This window comes from Triticum urartu, chromosome 6 (assembly GCF_003073215.2).
Source record: "Triticum urartu cultivar G1812 chromosome 6, Tu2.1, whole genome shotgun sequence".
Lineage (NCBI taxonomy): Eukaryota > Viridiplantae > Streptophyta > Magnoliopsida > Poales > Poaceae > Triticum > Triticum urartu.
In genome coordinates, this window is record NC_053027.1 from 233,823,609 (window position 1) to 233,829,608 (window position 6,000).

The 6,000-nt window shown below is 48.1% G+C and overlaps 1 pseudogene; it reads right to left on the reverse strand.

Annotated features, from left to right (window-relative positions):
- Positions 1–3,946: 3,946 nt before the first annotated feature.
- LOC125517781 lies at positions 3,947–4,085 on the reverse strand (annotated as a pseudogene).
- Between the last annotated feature and the right edge of the window lie 1,915 nt (positions 4,086–6,000).

A 6,000-nucleotide genomic window follows, 5' to 3' on the forward strand; every position in this document is an offset into this window, starting at 1 on the left:
TCAATCACACCTTGGTCAAGGTGAGATTGCGCCTAAAGTTCTCCAAGTTTCTTACAGGCAATGCCTTCGTAAACCCATCAGCAATCTGATCCTTTGAAGAAACAAACCTTACATCAAGAAGTTTGTTTGCTACTCTTTCTCTGACAAAATGATAGTCAATTTCAATGTGCTTGGTTCGAGCATGGAACACAGGATTAGCAGATAAATAAGTAGCTCCAAGATTATCACACCAAAGACATGGAATTTGTCTAGTAAATACTCGGAGTTCTTTTAGAAGTGACTGAACCCAAATGATTTCTGCAGTTGCATTGGCTACAGATTTATATTCTGCCTCTGTACTTGATCTAGACACAGTAGCCTGTTTCCTGGCACTCCAAGATATTAAATTTGGACCAAAGTAAACTGCAAAACCACCTGTTGACCTTCTATCATCAATATCACCTGCCCAGTCTGCATCTGAGAAGGCACTCAAAAGAGTAGAGGATGACTTTCTATAAGCTAATCCTGAATTCATAGTGTGCTTGACATATCTAAGAATTCTTTTAGCTGCAGTCCAATGGACTGTGGTTGGTGCATGCAAATATTGACATATTTTATTGACTGAAAAAGAGATATCTGGCCTTGTAAGAGTCAAATACTGTAATGCACCAAAATACTTCTGTACCTTGTACCATCTTCTGATGAAAGAAGCTCTCCATCATGAGCTGATAATTTTTCAGTACTAGACAAAGGTGTGGGTGCTGGCTTGCAGTCTTTCATACCCACTTTGGTTAGAAGATCCAAGGCATATTTTTCTTGTGTTAACACAATACCATCATCAATTTTCTTTACCTCTATGCCAAGGAAGAAATGCAGATCTCCCAGATCTTTTAGAGTGAAGGTTGAGCTCAAATCCTTTAATAATGCTGACACTGCTTCTTGAGAAGAGCTTGTCACAATAATATCATCAACATAAATAAGAACAAATATGGTCACCATGGACTTATTGAAGATAAAAAGTGAGGTGTCAGCCTTTGATGGAACAAATCCTAACTGCTGAAGTTTAGAGCTCAACCGAGCGTACCATGCCCTTGGAGCTTGTTTAAGCCCATAGAGTGCCTTGTCCAGTTTGCACACATGAAAGGGTGAGTTTTTACTTTAATACCTGGTGGTTGCCTCATGTAGACCTCTTCTTCCAGAACACCATGAAGGAACGCGTTCTGAACATCTAGCTGTCGCAAGCTCCAACCCCTGGATACAGCAATAGATAGAACAAGTCGAATAGTAGCTGCTTTAACAACTGGACTGAAGGTATCTTCATAGTCTATACCATATCGTTGCTTAAACCCTTTTGCTACTAATCTGGCTTTATACCTATCTATGCTACCATCAGCTTTCTTTTTAATTCTGTATACCCATTTACAGTCTATGATATTTTTACCACTGTTTGCAGGAACGAGATGCCATGTTTTGTTCTTCATGAGTGCTTGGTATTCTTCATCCATTGCTGTTCTCCATCTTTTATCATCCAAGGCTTCTTGAACACTCTGTGGTTCACCTGTGGAACATAACGAAGCATATTTAACTTTGAAATTTTTTTCATATAAAACTGTACCGTATGAAGGCAACAGTGGCTTCCGGATCCCTGTTTGGAGTCGTGTACGCCCTAAAACAGGAGCTTCTGGAGTTGGAGAATCTTCACTTTGCACGGAAGATCCAGAAGCACTTGTTCCATGCGGCACTGGGAACGAAGTCGGGTTTTCTTGCCCAACCAGCGTGTCTTGCACAGCACCTGGTCGCCTGGCCTGCGATGGCAACGGCGCACTCATCACGGATGGAGAGGCGCGCGCGGGGCCGGCTGACATGTCGTCCGCCTGTTGGCGCGGGTGGCCAGATGAAGAGGCGCGCGCTGGACTGGCTGACCGGTCGCCCGCTGATTGCTCCGCGCCGCTGCTGCTGTCTGGTGTTGACGCGCTGCCGCCACTGCCTGGCGTTGACGCTGCGCCGGATCCCGTGCTGTCTGCACCCATATCTGCATGGGATTGCATGCACGGACCTGCACCGGATCTTGTGCCGCTGTCTCTTAGCGTGACATACGGTATAGACCCCATATTTAGTCCGTTTGGCACCAAATTTGCATCATTTTCTGCCAAATTTTCTCCTACACTTTCTGCATCATCTGGACAACGCAGATTAGTACGAGTAATAGCCATATTATTTTGGTCATCTCCATTACTACCCCCATGATCAAAAAAGGTGGATGAGTGAAGATGATCGGGAAGGAGCAAAATTTCTTTATGTAGGAGAGCCCCAGCATTAGGATGAAGTGATGCAAATGGAAAGACAGTTTCATCAAATATGACATCACGAGAGACATATACTCGGCCGGTAGAGACATCTAGACACTTGACCCCCTTGTGTCGAGGACTATAACCTAGGAAAACACATTGTTTGGAACGAAAGGCAAGCTTGCGAGTGTTGTATGGCCTGAGGTTGGGCCAGCAGGCGCATCCAAACACACGTAGGGATTCATAGTTGGGTTTTTTTTGATATAGTCGTTCATACGGGGTGTCAAAATTGATGACACTACTTGGCAAAATGTTGATAAGATATGTGGCAGCAAGAAAAGCCTCATCCCAAAATTTTAAGGGCATAGAGGCGTTTGCAAGAAGTGCAAGACCTACTTCAACGATATGACGATGTTTTCTTTCGGCAGATCCGTTTTGCTGATGAGCATGTGGACAAGAAACATGATGAGCAATTCCAATCTTTTGGAAAAATGAGTTTAGTTTCTCGTACTCCCCACCCCAATCAGATTGGACAGTGAGTATTTTGACATCAAATTGACGTTCAACGAATGCTTGGAAATTATGAAAAACTTCAAAGACATCAGATTTTTTCTTAATGAGATAAATCCATGAAAACTTGGTATAATCATCAATGAAGCTAACATAATACTTGTATCTACCAACAGAAAGAGGGGCATCTCCCCATACATCAGAAAAGATTAACTCAAGAGGTTTGGTAGATACACTAGTAGACACGGGATAAGGTAATTGGTGACTTTTTGTACATTGGCATGAGTCACACACCGACTCAAAGTTTGGCTCCCCATGATAAGAGAGTTTATTATTCCTAAGCACACGTTGAACTATTTGAAAAGAAGGATGGCCAAGGCGATCGTGCCATCGCGATGAAGATATCTTGACAGCACCAAACGCTTGTTTATTTGATGTCCTAGATGGAAGCAATGGATAAAGTCCTCCTCTACATCTGCCTCGATGCAGCACCCTCCCCATGGCCTGATCCTTAATAAGAAAGAAATAAGGCCAAAATTCAATATAAATATGATTGTCAAGGGTGAGACGATGAACGGAAATAAGATTTCGTGAGGCAGTGGGGGCATGCAAAACTTTGTTTAGATGAAGAGTATCACTAGGGGTATTAATAGAGGAATGTCCAATATGGCTAATGCTCATACCTGCACCATCAGCAGTGTGGATCTGATCATGCCCGCGGTACTTGTCTCGAACGGTTAGCTTCTCGAGCTCCCCGGTGATGTGATCTGTAGCGCCGCTATCTGCATACCAGTTGGTATCCACCCCGTAGGAGGATGTAGTGGCCGATCCCCCCACTTTTTCTTCTGGAAGATAATCATCAGTGAACCTGTACCAGCACTCCATGGCGATGTGACCGGGCTTGTTGCAGATCTGGCAGTGGGGGCGATCATTGCGGAAACCACCACCACCATTTGGCCCGGGTCCTCCAAGTCCGCCAGGTCCAGGGCGTCCCCCCCGATTGTTGTTGTAGACAGGGGGCGCACTGCCAGGGCCACGGCTGCCGCCGCCGCGGCCGCCACCACGGCCACGCGGCGCGCCGCGTCCGCGCTACTGACCACGCCCACGAGCAGCTGAGTTTGCAGATGATTTGAAGCCACCACCGGATCGTTGCAGGAGCTCAACTCTCTGATCGAAGTTGGCCATCTGCGAGTACAGTACATCGAGGGTGAGAGGTTCAGTGCGAGCGTCGAGGGCGGATACCAGGGGGTTGTATTCCATGTCGAGGCCGGCCAAGATGAAGGAGATGAGCTCGTCGTCCTGGAGGGGTCTGCCTGCAGCCGCTAGCTCATCAGCAAGCGACCTCATGCGGGCGAAGTAGACGACCACCGACTGATTTCCCTTCTCTGCGTTGGAGAGGGAGATCCGAAGATTGTTGATGCGGGAGCGCGAATTGGAGACGAACATGTTCGTCAGGGCGGTCCATGCCGCGTGCGCCGTCTCGACCGACACCATCTGTGTCAGGACTTCTTTGGAGACGGACGTCAGGAGATAGCCCAGCACTTGCTGGTCCTGAACGACCCAGGCTGCATGCTCTGGGTTTGGCAGGTTCGTGACCTTGCCATCTTTGTCTGTGGTGGATATGGTAGGCTCCGGCTCAGGGATGGATCCATCAAGGTATCCGAAAAGGGAAGCAGCACGAATCTGGGGAAGGAGTTGGGTCTTCCACAGAAGGAAATTGTCACGGGTAAGCTTTTCTGTGATCTGATTATTCAGGGGATTGGCGGTGCTGTGGGAGGACGATGACATGGCTGCGGTTGGGAAGGAAAGCTAGATGTATTTTGGAAGGAAGGCTCTGATTACCATGTGAATTTTCGGAAGCGTTTCTACCTACCGTAGTAGGCCGCTGGTTGCGTGTTTATATAGGATCAGAATAGCCCTTGATCACGGCATTTACATGGAGGGATTGTTACAAAACTTGTGGTACAAGAAGATAGAGATAAGATACAAATCTGAACAGCCTAGGGTTCGGTTTAGCTTTATCTTAGCTAACCGAATACATCAAGATCTATCTCTAACAATATTCTAACACTCTAATCTTGTTTCGTGAGCAGGAGAAAAATGTTCTCGAAATGGGTCGAGATTTGTCGAGTGGCTTTGGTACACCACCGGTAGGCCGCCTGTCAAATTTCGTTCCATTTGAAGGTCGTTTGAAGCCCCAACGGCTAACCGGGTAACCGTAAAAGCCTCTCTCTTGTTGCAGCCCAACACCCCTCCAAAACAGCCCACTAGCCCATCTAAACCTCCTCCATACTCTTTATCGTTGGATCATGATCGTGTGGGCGAAAATCGCACCTCATTTGGACTCTCCTAGCTCGCTCTACCTATATATATATATATATATGCATCTCCCCCCAAAATCTTGGGTCCAAATCCTAGCAAATCGCCCACTCCGCTGCTGGACACGTCCGGATCCCACCAAACGAGTCGCCGCCGCCGCCCACAGCCAGCGGCATGCTGCCACGTGGCACTCGCGCGCCCACCGCCGCCGAAGCCCGCCGGGCCCGCGGGAGGCCCTCCGCCCCAAGCCGCCCCGCATTGCCCCCGCGCTCCACCGCCTCGCCCGGCCCGCGCTGCTCCGCCGCGCGCCGCCGCCGCTCGCCGGCCCCGCCGCCTCGCCGCACGCGCTGCCGCCACCGCCCCGTGCCCGCAGCTCGCCGGAAGCCGTCGCCGTCCCGACCGGACACCTCGCCGACGCCTTCTCCGACGAGCTTCCCCGCCTCCGACCACCGTCTCCTTCCACTCCAGCCACTTCTCCAGTGAAGATCCCGGTGAACCTCATCATCCACGCAAACCCTAGATCTGGATCTCGGATGGTATATTTCTCTAAGTCCCGGAGATCCCTAACATTTTATGCCTCCTTCATCATGTCGTATCTCCACGAACGTAGCTCCGAATCATGCATATGATATATCGAAATGTTCGTCTCGTGATTCTCTTCATGTTAGAGTCATTTGCATGCATGTTACTGTCCATATTGATGCCATTATCATCATTGCAAAAGTGCTATAAAATGTTGTCAGCTGGATCTTAGCAGAACTTGATGATTTGTCATTTTCGTTGCATTTTGTGTGTGCATCCTATGAGCATGATGTCTAAATGTTTCATGATCTCCATAATGCCATCTTTAAAGGGGTGCAAGTCTTGTATTTTTGTGATCTATGTGGTTACTAGCACAGGCATG